Consider the following 15,165-nt stretch of genomic DNA (forward strand, 5'->3'; position numbering starts at 1 on the left):
GAGCAAATAAAGTAAAAATACTTGGAATTAGCTTGCCTTTAGTAGAAGCTTTTCTACTACTGGTCCTTATCCTTATCTTGTACGCTTAAAAGAAAGGAAAAGGTAGAGGAAACTTGCTGAACAGCTATCTAGTGCTAGTAAATAGATATCTATGTATTTTATATTTTGATAATGTCAATTACATGCATGCTTTCACTTGAATTCCAAGATATTCCTCTCAAAGTTTGATCTCTATCTATAACCAGATATACAATTTTCCTTAAATACTTACTTTCTTTTTAATCTTCCCATATTTCATTTGGCAGGAAAAATGGGAAGCAGATCAGAGTAGTGCCTTACTAAAGAAAGTGACAACAAAAATCTTGACCTCTCATTGTTTGATTTGAAAACCATCGCGCAGGCTACTAATAACTTCTCAAGAGATAATAAGCTTGGAGAGGGGAGATTTGGTCCTGTTTACAAGGTAAATATTGCTTTGCTTTCTGTTTCTTTAGGTAGACTATTGCTACTTGCATGGTAAACTCCTTATTGATAGTTTTAAAGTCCGCAAGAACTAGACCTAGTTTTGACTCTGATATTCTAGTGAATGCACTTTTTCTTCATGAAAATCAACAAAAAGCAAAGGAATATGTATTTTGTGAGGCCCCAGTCCGTTCTTAAGTTTGATATTAGATTATATTCATTATTTGTGCGGTAATATTAGGTTTTGGGACTAATTCGAAAACCCTAAGTTGGGGTTAGGATTGAAACCCTAGTTTTTGTATTACTTATAAGTTTGAGTGGTGATTAAAGCTAGGTATGCTAGTGTGTGTGTTTTAGTACAGGTACGTATAAGATTTGATCCATTTTAGATAGGTTAAGTGAGTTTAAAAGTTAGGAAAATCCTAAACTAGAAAAGTTGCTAAGTTTAAATCCCTAATTTTGCCCTTGACAAAAAGGTTGTTATTTAATTACTTTTATGTGAGATAAAGTATGTTTAAGTATAGGTGATTAATATAGGAGAGGGATTAGTGAAGTAATTAATTGTGGTTAAGTGTTTTAGATTAGATTAAGTTATAATCTATGGAGTTACTTGAAAGATTATCCAATGTTTAAGGGCAAGAATGGAACAAAAGCTAAGTTGAAGGTGTAAGGGCTTGAGAGCAAATTGGGAGCTTTTATGTGATTGGTGTAGTAGAAAATATCTTCTCATGTCTTGACTAAGCTTATGACTAAGTTTATATCTAGAAGATTCAAGAGAAACTAAGCTATTAAACAACAACAATAAGAAAGAAATAGAGAGAGAGAGGGCCGGATTTGAGAGAAAGAAAAAGGAAGAGAAAAGCTTTTGTTTCTTGCATTTGTTTTCACTAATCTTGCGTTTGGATCTTGGAGGAACAACTTGGAGCTTGGGTTTTGGAAGATTAACCTAAGACACTTGCAACTTGAAGGTAAGTTATCGCTTTTGAAAGTTAAATTTTGGGGGTTTTAATCTTGAAGTCATGAAAGTGAAGTTTTTGTTGTAATTATGAATTTGTATGGTTTATGTGGTGATTATTGAGTAATTTAATGGTTAATTTTAGTGATTTATGCTGCTGGAATTTCGGTCAAGAGATGAAAGAATTAGGGTTTCTTGTTAAACATTTTAGTTAGCTCTAATCTTGTGTTATTGAACTTGTAGTGGTTGTGTTTGATGATTGGTTTCATTGGTTTGGTGAGTGAGTGGTAAAAACTAATTTGGGTTAAGAAACCCTAGGCTTCCTTAGGTTGGTTTAGCTTGGCTAATGTTTGGTTAGTTAGGGTTTGGTTAGTAGGTGGTTGGATTAAGTTTGGTGATGCAAATGGAGTTAGTCTAAGGATCATGGTTAGTTTTGACAATTTTGTAGTGGCTTAGAGGGAAAATTTCGGACCATTTGTAGGTCATTTAGAAGTTAGTATATGTGTGCTTAGTGGATATGAATTTGGTTGGAATCCTTGCATAAGAACCATAGAAATGAACCATGCGTTTGCGACATTGGAAACCGGCAAAACGGGTAACCAGGGCAGTTCAGAATCTGAACTTCGGTTCCATTTTTCTTGATACTACGTATTGATTCAGAAGTTTCTCAAAACATGAAAGTTGTAGCCTCTTATGTCCTGAATATTCCTACAAAATTTCAGCTCAAACGGATCAGTGTAACCCAAGTTATAGACAAAACACTAGCACCTGTTTTGTACCCTGGATTGTGTTACGTTTTGACTTTTGCTTCTGACCATGTTTTATCCGTTTTGATAACGTGCGAACTGAGTATTGATCCCTTCATAAGAAATGTAGATCTTGGTCTCAGCTTCAAAACGGTATAAAGTACATCCTAATCCGAGTCCCGTAGCTTCAGTTATGACCAAAACAAGATCGATTGTCAGAACTGCCTGCGCATTGGACAGTTCTGACAAGAATGTTTGGACCCGTTTTCCTCCATGCTCTGTATTGATTCAGCTTCTGGTCCAAACATGAAAGTTATAGCCTTATGTCTTAGCTTTCTAACTCCTCTGGAATTTTTTGATTTCGATTTTTGAGCCATGAGTTACGGTCTTTCAAACAGGGCCTGTTTGGTAACCCGAAATGAAATAGCTGGAACTATTTTGTGCATTTTTGACCAATACCTATTGAAATATGGGTTGAGATGTCTAAATAAAAGTTGTAACCCTTCCTCATAGCTTCGAAAAGGTGTCTCACCCACCTTGATCCGATAATCTTAACCTAACTTTTGATCAAAACGGTTTGAGATGGCAGATTTGGCCGTTTCCGTTTGCCGTTTCCGCACTTCCGTGTGTCCATTTTGCCGTTTCCGCACTTGCATGTGCCGATTTTGCCGTTTTGCTTGTTTTGGGCATGTTAGTGGCCGTTTGTAATATAATGAGATGCAATCTTCTATTTCAGACCGTGGTGAGTTAGGCGGAGCTGGTGGGGCCTACTAGCTAACACGCACGAAGTGATTTATGCTTTTGTACTACTTTTGTGTTTTGAGTAAGTATTCAGGCCATTCTTACATGTTCCTTGCTGATGTGTTTTGATATGTATGAAAAGGGTACGATAGGCGAGGGTGTACTTTATCGCACTCGACCTAAACCCTAATTTGCACACGTATTTGTACATGGCATATGTATATGAACCATTTTGGAACTAAAACCCTCGAGCTGGCATTTTGGTTGTGAGAGGTCGATCTCAAGACCTAGATGGACTATTCGAGCCGGTTAGGGCTTGGTCGAAGTCAGTCCAGCCTAGTCTGAGGTCACCAAATTTGTGAATCCGGTTCACCGAGTATGTGAACCAATTTTGTGACCCGAGCTTGTGAACCAAACTCAATTTCGTTCGCTCGAGCAAGTTTGTGAGGTGACTGGCCAGTGAGGGTGATAAGGTGTTAGGTGGGAGTACAAGTGGAGTTCTACGGACCTTATTTATGGTCGACGGAGTGTCGACAGGAGGTCACGCATGGCAAACGACCTGGCTTTGGAGCCAATCCGTATCCTACCATTGTGATGTTACATTCCTGTATTGATGTGAAATATTTGGATTTTATATGCTTAGTTGAATGTGAACTTTACCGTTTTACCCCTGTTTACTTACTAAGCATATAGCTTACCCCGTTTCCTTTGTTTTCCTTAGCAGGGGATGACACGAGGAACGCCTGGGCACATTCACTAGTATAGTTAGGTCTGCTTGTAATAGTTGGACAATTAAGATGTATGTTTGTGTTTTGGTGGTTTGTATAAGGACCCTCCTTAGGGTCTACTTCCTGCTGGTTGTTATCGCACTGTAGTATAGTGGTTCGACCAGATACTTTTGAAGATGTAAATAGAACTTTTGGCGGTTGTATATATTATAAATAGTACTCTTTGGTTTATTATAGTTTTATTGCTTTAAGTTTTGAGTCCTGGCGCGAGCCAGGCAGGCGGCCCGCCGATACCCTTGGGTTTGCCCTTGGGAGAAGTGGGGTCATCACATATTTCTTTTGGCACTTAGGATAAGAAAGAAACTACTATAGGAGGTAGTTTTATCTTATTGATACTCTTGAAATAAAATGTTTACCACTACTAAATAATTATTAGGATTATCACATATTATCCTCCATCTGATTCAAAAGAATAGAATAGAAAAAAAAAAGAAAAAAATACTGGATTTGTGGAAACACAAATAGGAGAAACTAGGTATCTCCGGCTTGAAATTGATTTATAACAAATAGCCATTTTTGGGGTACATTTGAGGAGGGACAAGCAATTGCAGTGAAGCAACTTTCTGAATACTCCAATAAAGGACTTGATGAGTTAAAAAATGAGGTTAAATACATTGCAAAACTGCAGCACAGAAATCTTGTGAAGCTTCTAGGGTGCTGTATCCAAGGAGAAGAGAAAATGTAGATCTATGAATTCTTGCCTAATAGGAGCTTGGACTTCTTCATATTTGGTTGGTTCCAACAAAATCATACATGAACTAATAACACATTTGTACCTATATATTGCATTTCATTTTTATTTTCTGGTACAAATATCTTAAATTGACTAGGATTTTCGTTTTAGTTATGCTTTCACCAAAAAGTTAATTCGCAGAGTGTTGGTAAAAATGCTATACGTGTATGCAATCAAATGATATGCTCAAGTGACAAGGCTGAAAAAACTTCAAAAAGCTTAACATGGTCGTTGACCTGCTAATGTCAAATCAACTTTTCTTTTCTTTTTCTTTTTCACAATTAATCTACTTACATTCAGGCACAGATACTAAAGTGTAAGATTTGTGCAGTTAATGATTAAATCAGATTGCTTGATTAGCCAAACCACTTCCACATTATCATTGGGATTGCATGAGGACTTCTTTATCTTCATTAGGATTCACGATTGACAATCATCCATAGAGATCTTAAGTCTAGCAATATTTTGTTGAATAGTGAAATGAAACAAAAAATATCAAACTTTGGAATGGCCAGAATTTTTTGGAGGAAGTGAGACTGAAGCAAGCACAAAAAGAGTTGTTGGAACATAATAACGATCCCTTGACCTTTGGATTTTACTCCATAGGATATTAAGTTAATTCTTACTCATTTTATTCTATCTTAGTGGCTACATGTCATCTGAGTATGCAGTCGATGGAGTTTTCTCAACAAAATTAGATGTTTTCAGCTTTAGTATTTTGGTACTAGAGGTTGTAATTGGAAGAGAACAGAGGTTTATGTCATCCTGATCACCATCATTATTTTCTTGGCATGTAAGTTTCCTCTCATTCCATTTCCCATAGCATTCATTGCATTATTTTTCTCATGAGCAGTACTAATCACCACAATTCCCTCCTGAATTCTCAGGCATGGTTACTCTACAAAAATGGCAAATTTCAGGAGCTGATCGATGACCATTTCAGTCCATCTTGTTTTCTATCTGAGGTTATTAGATCAATTCATGTAGGACAAGTGTGTACAATAATCTCTAGACGACAGGCCAAATATGTTATCCATGGTTTTGATAAGTTACCTTTCCCTAACGAGCTTGACTATTTCGTTGATAGAAATTTCTTTTCTAAACATGATGAGAGCACGAAAGCAAACAGTTCTAGCAATCGACTCTACATGCATCACATTGTTAGATGCTCAACAGGTAAGTAAATCCATTGATCCTCTTCTTCGTACATGTTAATTTGATCTCATATTCTTATCAAAAGATTTTTTTTGTTGGCTTATGTTTTTCAATTACCTTTATATTTTTTCAACCACATATTTTGTCACATACATCATATTAGAAAAAGTGTTTCAAGATTATTTAACAAAAGTTTCCAGATAATTTTCAACCCAAACAAACAAACAGCCGCCCAAATAATCTTCAATCCATGAATAAAGTTTTAAAATAGAACCCTCAAACAAAAATGTGTAGCTTCAGCATAAAAAGAGAACTTGATAGAATCACATCCTAGAGCCAAAAAAATTACAGGAAACAGGCACCCAATAATTGGTTTACAACCTATTCTTGATGGTGCCATGTGTACAAATTTTTTAAGTACATGTATGTTTGCTACTTATGATCTAATTAGTTTTATCATTTTTCTAGTATCTTAGGATTTGAATGGTGCTGTGACGACTCCACCTCCCCCTAAGGCGTACCAAAGGGCTCGGCGGACCGCCTGCCCAACTCTCGCCAGGACTCACTCACTCGCATCAATTAAAATAAGGTGCAACCTCAATAATAAACGAAATAACGGTTCCCAAGTTTGAAACATACGAATACATTCATTTCTATCTCAATCATCCATACAGACCCAAATACATCAAAAGATTTAAGTTCTCAGTACATTCAGCCCTAATCGAGCGACTAGTGCGAGTGCAATTACAAAATTCAAAACAACTAGACTACGCTAGTCGGTACACGTCTCACGCCTCGCTCGTACCCCTGTAAGGAAAACAAATGGTGTGGAATGAGCTAAAAGCCCAGTGAGGTTCCAAATAGCAAGTTAACCCTAATTTAAAAGTGCAAGTATCACGTAGCAAAGTAATGAGCATGAATAGTTCATAAAAGTGAGTGATAATACTTCAAGTAGCAAATCTCAAAGTGAGCGAGTGTAAAAGTTTTCAAAAGAAACAATAATCCAATAAACAATAATCACTCCAAAGTATAAGGATACGGATGGCTCTCAGGAGCCAAATTCCCATTGCATCACCAGAGATTGATTAAGTAATAGTTGACACTCCGTCAACCTTAATCATGAGTAATGGAGAAAGAAAGGGTGATCAGCCATTATACCTCAAGACAAGAGCTTGCAGGAGTGATCCTCCACTTTTCCTTGAAATTTTTGTTTCCTTAGGCTTCCCAAGCTTCCAAACTAGTGATTAATCGGTTTAGTTTTTCTTGTTTGCACTCAATCAAACAAAACCCAAGATGAATTGAAGTTCTCTTTCTCTTGTTTTTTCCCTCCAAAGCCACGACCAAGACCAGCAAGAAATGAAGAAAAATCATCTAAGAAGAAAGATAAGAAGGTAGGAATTAAGTTGGTCAAACAACCTTGGAATGGTTGCCACTTGTCGCGATGAGATTAGCTTTTAAAATTTTCTTTTCTCTCTCTTATTTTGGTCCACAACTTCGGTTGGTTTAAGGAGATATTTAGGTATGATTTTGTTCAATTAATAACAAGGAGATTAAGGTAATAAAGTAGTGGTCAAGTGGTGCACTCAATCGGTAACGAACGGTACATTTCGGTTCAACCCGATTTTCCTTATTTCGCACGTACTAGGGTTTTCACTTATAATTCACTATCTTATGGTTATTACTTCTAATCAAACACTCAATATCATCTAAAACTCACTCTTAATCACCAAATTTAGTGCACACATCTCACCGAGTGAGCACACGGTCAAAATACGCAAAAAGCCCTAATTTATCCGAACGAAGAACCTAAAGGAAAAACCCTTGATTCTATGGTGGATTGTAATTACTGAGGGTGTGAATGAGTAGTAAAGCTATTAGAAAGGAATAAATGCTAAATTAAAGGAATTTTAAGAAAAATATGAGAGATTTTACAATTTCATTGGTTACAATTATTGGTTCGATTAAAATATAAGGGATTTAGGAAAACCGGGTAGTCAGAAGTAAACTAGGATTTTTTTTTCCTTTTGATTAGAATTTAGGGTTTCTAATCTTTAAAACAAAAAAATAAAATATAGAAACTGTAATATCCTAAAAGTCGGGGTATTACAATCTCCCCTCCTTAAAAGAATTTCGTCCTCAAAATTCATTCATTTATTCGTAAATAAGTATAAGCAAAATAAAATAGCTATAAGGGTCAATAAAAGCATTTTCAAAACACATTGAAAATAACATACTTTCTTTATATACATATCATAGCAATTCACACATCCTACGGGACATTAACTCTAGGTATTGGTCATGCACTACACTTAATCAAAACTCGAAAAAGTACAACCAAGTACGTACACTTGCATGCTAAGGGTTCCAATTCTCACTAATATCTTCAATATATCCCAAGTCCAGATTATTTGCATTCCCCGTGTCTTGGCTTTCGCCATCCAACCTTATCCTAATAGTACTCGAGATATTGATTTATCATAAAGGTATCACTCTTTGGTACTCAGGTACAAGAATCTAAAATATGATCATTCCCCACTCGAGTTAGCTACGCTCAAGAGGAAATCAACCACTTTTGAGATTCCTACCCAACATACATATCTAAGATCCCCAACAATAGACAATTGTTCCACACTTAACAAGTCAATCCCCACAATCCGAGAACCCTCTCCCGGCACGAGCTCAATAGGTGCTCTGATACCACCTGTGACGACCCCACCTCCCCCTAAGGCGTACCAAAGGGCTCGGCGGACCGCCTGCCCAACTCTTGCCAGGACTCACTCACTCGCATCAATTAAAATAAGGTGCAACCTCAATAATAAATGAAATAACGGTTCCCAAGTTTGGAACATACGAATACATTCATTTCTATCTCAATCATCCATACAGTCCCAAATACATCAAAAGATTTAAGTTCTCAGTACATTCAGCCCTAATCGAGCAACTAGTGCGAGTACAATTACAAAATTCAAAACAACAAGACTACGCTAGTCTGTACATGTCTCACACCTCGCTCGTACCCCTGTAAGGAAAACAAATGGCGTGGAATGAGCTAAAAGCCCAGTGAGGTTCCAAATAGCAAGTTAACCCTTATTTAAAAGTGCAAGTATCACGTAGCAAAGTAATGAGCATGAATAGTTCATAAAAGTGAGCGATAATACTTCAAGTAGCAAATCTCAAAGTGAGCGAGTGTAAAAGTTTTCAAAAGAAACAATAATCCAATAAACAATAATCACTCCAAAGTATAAGGATACGGATGGCTCTCAGGAGCCAAATTCCCATTGCATCACCAGAGCTTGATCAAATAATAGTTGACACTCCGTCAACCTTCAAGTAAGTAACCAATCCAGTAGAGCACCACTTACACTACTCTTCGTCCACCATTCACACCCCCTACTGGGTCCAAAATCCTCAATAAACACGGGTGGTAATATTCGAGTATACCGATTAGCCGAGGAGATATCACTCCACTCGACAAAACGAAAGACCCATGGTTCGTTACCCAATCGACCAAGCTCTTGCCGGCTCGACTCGATTAACTAGCCAATGGGGTTTGGGGTCCCCAAAAAGTCGACGAGATAACACTCCAATCGACTGAATTAAAATAAAAGTATGGAGACGGGAATGAGAGGCACCTCCCACTCGGATAGAGTGTGGTACATGCTGTCGCTCCACACTTACAAATCAAGTACAAGTATATCAAGTTAATTGTAACAATAAACAAGTAGATATCATATTGGGGCAAGTGCGATAAAGTACACCCTTACCTGATCAACAAATCTCGTATCATGTATTTTCATGAATCAAGTATTAAAACAAGTATCCAGTTCAACCAGATATTTGGAAGCACTCACCAAAAGTCTAGTGCCTCTCAAAAAACACGTTCAGGTCCAACTTCTTGGTTGGAGTCCAAATCTGCGATAAAATATCATTTACGAATGTAAAATTTTCTAGAGTTCGAAACATAGGAATTTCGCTTCAAGAAAATCAAGTAAATGCAACTCGTTTAAGTAATATTCAAGATACTTATCAAATTCTAAGAAATTTATGCTCGCTCTTAAGACTTTGAAACTTGGAAACAATTATACTTTGAAATACCATTTGGGTCGACGAAATGGAGAAAAGTATATCTATTAGTCATAAATTTCATTTTTCCAAGGGTACAAGGTCGGCCAAGTTCTATCTTATATATCTCGATAAAAGAAGATACAAATATCCTAGATGGTTCAAGTGGTATTCACTCTCAAACCTTACTCAAGTTGCAAGCATATTTACATAGTTCTCGAGCGTAAATTTGGGCAGCACGCCCTTTGTATTTACCTATTTTCCAACCATTACGGTTTTATTATTTTCCTCAATCAAACCCAAAGTTACACACAACACAAATTCATTTCAATAGCCATTCAATAGGCTCAAGGTAATACAAGTACAAAAATCAAGCTAATGACATGTGCGGAAATGAAGTTTAACAAAAGACAGATTTGACGTGTTTTTACGTAACGGACACAACCGAGGCTACGCTTATCGGATTGAGGTTCAACTTATACTGTTTCGAAGCTAAGACAAAGGGCTACAATTTTGATGAAGATCACTTAGTCCAATTTCCAGTGTAACCCAGTCAAATTCCCAATTCACAGAACCAAATTCCTACTAATAGACCAATTAACCGCACTACCTTTAAATGGCCCTATCTCAAGTTACCAAAGTCCGTTTAAGGCGTTCTTGGAGGCGTTGAAAAGATAAGACAAAGTACTAAAACTTTCATGTTTTGGCAAATGGCTAAATCAGCACGGATCATAGTGAATAGACACGGTCAATTGGATGAACTGTCTAAAACTGATCACTGGATGCATCCTAGGGCAGTGAGGGTATTTTGATCTTTTTACAGGTTACGTTGCTCCGATTGGGCTGAAATTTTGTAGGAAACTATAAAATATCATTCTCTAAAACTTTCATGTTTTGTGCCAAGCCTAATTCAGCCTCTAACATAGAGAAATAGAATCGGGCAGAACTGAAGCTAAATTTTCCAGAAATCTGAAATTTTTGTTATTTCAAGCTATAATTCACATTTTCACCTTGAAACTACCACTACTATCACCTTTACAAGATTATATACCAGATATATACATCATACAACACCTAACCCACAAGAATTATAAGTAAATCAATCAAAATCCTAACTTAAAATTCATCACTCCAATCATCAAAACCACTTGAAATAGGCATCACAAGCACAATTCTAAACTTAATACCCAACTTAATCATGAGTAATGGAGAAAGAAAGGGTGATCAGCCATTATACCTCAAGACAAGAGCTTGCAAGAGTGATCCTCCACTTTTTCTTGAAATTTTTGGTTCCTTAGGCTTCCCAAACTTCCAAACTAGTGATTAATCGGTTTAGTTTTTCTTGTTTGCACTCAATCAAGCAAAACCCAAGATGAATTGAAGTTCTCTTTCTCTTGATTTTTCCCTCCAAAGCCACGACCAAGACCAGCAAGAAATGAAGAAAAATCATCTAAGAAAAAAGATAAGAAGGTAGGAATTAAGTTGGTCAAACAACCATGGAATGGTTGCCACTTGTCGCGATGAGATTAGCTTTTAAAATTTTCTTTTCTCTCTCTTATTTTGGTCCACAACTTCGGTTGGCTTAAGGAGATATTTAGGTATGATTTTGTTCAATTAATAACAAGGAGATTAAGGTAATAAAGTAGTGGTCAAGTGGTGCACTCAATCGGTAACGAACGGTACACTTCGGTTCAACCCGATTTTCCTTATTTCGCACGTACTAGGGTTTTCACTTATAATTCACTATCTTATGGTTATTACTTTTAATCAAACACTTAATATCATTTAAAACTCACTCGTAATCACCAAATTTAGTGCACACATCTCACCGAGTGAGCACACGGTCAAAATACGCAAAAAGCCCTAATTTACCCGAATGAAGAACCTAAAGGGAAAACCCTTGATTCTTTGGTGGATTGTAATTACTGAGGGTGTGAATGAGTAGTAAAGCTATTAGAAAGGAATAAATGCTAAATAAAAGGAATTTTAAGAAAAATATGAGGGATTTTACAATTCTATTGGTTACAATTATTGGTTCGATTAAAATATAAGGGATTTAGGAAAACCGGGTAGTCACAAGTAAACTAGGGTTTTTTTTTCTTTTCCTTTTGATTAGAATTTAAGGTTTCTAATCTTTAAAACAAAAAATAAAATATAGAAACTGTAATATCCTAAAAGTCGGGGTATCACAGGTGCAAATGGATATTTATCGTTTTGACAAATTCAAATACACAGACATATACATATATTAGCTAATGTCTCTGGTAGCGAATTCGTGTTTTAGGGGCATATATATTTATTGTGTACTTTTACACTAGTATGCACATCTTTTTTTTAGTTAGTTTTCTAACTAACACTGACCATAAATACTAAATTTGCATACTTCAATAATTAAAAGCCCAAAAACTAAACACATACACAAAATTATAATTCATCCTAAAATGCCAAATTCAACATGTGCACAATATTTGACAAATGAATTAAAACGTTTGGCTATGAAGATACCAAAAAATTAGAAGCTAAAATCCTTCTCGACCAAATGTTGTTTCATATAAATGAATTAACAGTTTTCGGTATTGCACATCAATTAAAAAATGCAGTAAGATAGAATCAATTAAAACAAAATTTTAAAAGAAAAAAATACAAAACAAAAATAAAAAATCAAGTTTATGCTAATCAAGTCAAATTCAAGTTGACTTTTGAACTTTATCAACTAAAAATGTCATTCATTTTTGTCTTGATTAGTTGGCAAACCAAGTTCCAACAAATTCTTGTTGACTCGAGTTTGATTCAAATATCAAATAATTTGTTTCAACTTTCAACAATAAATGCTGTTGGCAAACTTTCATCATTTGTTAAATTTTCTTTATACCATTACTAAGCGTAAAGTATCCCCAATATATTTAAGGAAAAAGAAAAATACCAATCTCAATTAGATATGGTAAATTATCGTACAATTGGAATAAGTATACATCTCTCAATGTTTACTAACTTTATGTGAAGCATTTGATAACTTATCAATTTTCATTCAAAAAACAAAATAAAAAAATCCCATGCTCGGGATAAAAATTTATAGTGATATTCTTCTAAAAATGTGGGAACATTATGTTTTTTTCTGGGAACGATATGTTCTTGAATATTGAATTACATTGAATATTCCAGTAAATTTTACTTTATAAAGATAAAGGATCTTTTTTTTATCTTGACTTATGCCTGATTAGATGGGAGAGAGTTTCACTTAAAGCCAAATGTGTTTATACTGCTAGACCTAGATGTGTAGTATACATGTTACTAAACTATCCCTTAAGTCGGGGTGCTAGACCTAGATGCGTAGTATTAAGAAATTGAGCTTGGGTTTTAAATGGGATTAGTTCCAAAAATACCCAACAAAAAATAGGAATACTTGGGCATTACTTAGGATCCTATTGGGAGCCACAATAATAATTAACATTATTTTCATGTTTTAGGATTTTTTTTTTAGTTTTTATGGCATTGCCATGATGTGCGTTGATCTAGTTTAATTCAATAAAGGAATAAGGAATTGCATGCTTTAATATATTAGTATTATCAACAAAGTTTTTAGTGATATGAAAACTGGAATACTACTACTAGTACTAGTGTAGTATTACTGAGTTAGTACTGAAACAACTGATACATTTTTTTTTATCACGGTTTCTTTACATTGACTTGTCAAATCAACATTATGTAACATTTTTGGTTTCAATGAGACAAAGATAAAGATGAATGAAATTTCACAAAAATGTAACTTTAAAAATGTGTTGTATTATATGTTGAATAATTTTTCCTGATCAAACACATTTTCAAATCATATATTTTATGGTTCATTGCTCGTTTTTTTTCCTCCTATTCTTTTTCCTACTTTTAACGTCTTTAATCTGTATCTTTTGCTTATGAGAAATTTTTTTTTGGCAAATTGAGGACCATTAGACTAATGACGTAAAATTCAATTAAAATTTCATTTATACAAAATTAATTATTGTTAATGACTAATACATAGCATTGTGTACAAAGATCTCATTGGTTAAAAAAATATTGTTGTTATGCCAATCGGTAACTATGACATAAATTTGTTCCCCTCCGCATGATGAAATGCCTTGTAATTTTTTCCCCTTTGTATTGTAAATGTTTACTGGACAAAGATTTGAAATGTGGAATATGATATTTTTTTGATAGATTTATACACACTTTTGTTGAGTTGGTGATTAGATGCACCTCATTTAGATTTTCCATACAATAGCCTATCAAATTAATATATTTGTTAATTTGTTGGGACCAACAAATCAAGGAGAAGAGTAAGTGGAATTTGCCAAAAAAATATTTACTTTAAAAAATTATTGCAGGAGAAATGAAGTATAGACTTTTTATAAAGTAAAGAGAAAAGAGGTTTACAAAAAAGAAAGGAAAAAATTAAAAAATTTTAAAACAACTAAAATGAGATTTAATGGGCATTTCGATGGTATTAAAATGAGTCTAATCTCTTTTAGGGTCTGTTTGATAACATAAAAAAGTGCTGAATCTGAATTTTTTCCGACATTCAGATGTTTTGAGTGTTTGATAAATGAAAATCTATTTGCTGAACTTGTTAAGCAGTGCTGAACCTATGTGTATTTTTTTCAGCACAAGAATCCTAACTGAATGCTTAATTCTGATAAGAATCAATAGAATTACTTCAACTACCTTATCTTATCTACCAAATCTACCCTTGTTTGTTAATTATGTTCAAAATTCTTATCTAATTAAACAGTATAATATTTTCTATCTAACGATTTTTAGTTTCTCTTTTCTTCCTTTTTAATGACTTTCACATCTTCTTCATATTCCTCATATAATATATTTCATCTTTTATATTAATTTGATTTAAAAATAAATATTATCATTTTCATACCTAACAATTTTAAACTAATTAAATCATAGATTCTATTTCTTTTTTGAATGAAAGGATATAAGGGCAAAATTGTCAAATTAAACTTATTAAGCATTCAGCTATAAATATTTATCAAACAGTATAAATAAGTTTAGCATTAAAATTCAGACATTCATATATTTTTTTCAGTGCTTAAAATTCAGCAAATTAATTTTTTCAATATTCAGATTTCAGAATTCGGAATTCAGAATTCAGATTCAGTTTTATCAAACGGAACTTTAGTCTCACCCATAGTTCTAGGGCCTTTATGGGACTGCTTGAATATAATTTTCAGTCTCATTTAAATTCTGCGTATATCCTGTCCATCCTTTCCGTATGCCATCTCCAGCTGCGGGGCAAAAACAAATGAATAAAAGAAAGAAAAAACTCACTACTGTTTTCTACATTATCATGATTGGAGTACTGTTCTCGAAAACGTGGCTAATTTGTGTTTGAACTCAGGTCATGTAAATTAAATGAAAGAGTTGAACTCCAGCTTATACCATCCGGTTGAGCAAATCCCACGAACAACTTATTCCTTTATCAACTCTACTTGGGATAGATAATGAAGGGGATAATTTCAGAAACCTTCCCTGAGT

The sequence above is a fragment of the Coffea eugenioides genome, chromosome 11 (assembly GCF_003713205.1).
Source record: "Coffea eugenioides isolate CCC68of chromosome 11, Ceug_1.0, whole genome shotgun sequence".
Classification (NCBI taxonomy): Eukaryota; Viridiplantae; Streptophyta; class Magnoliopsida; order Gentianales; family Rubiaceae; genus Coffea; species Coffea eugenioides.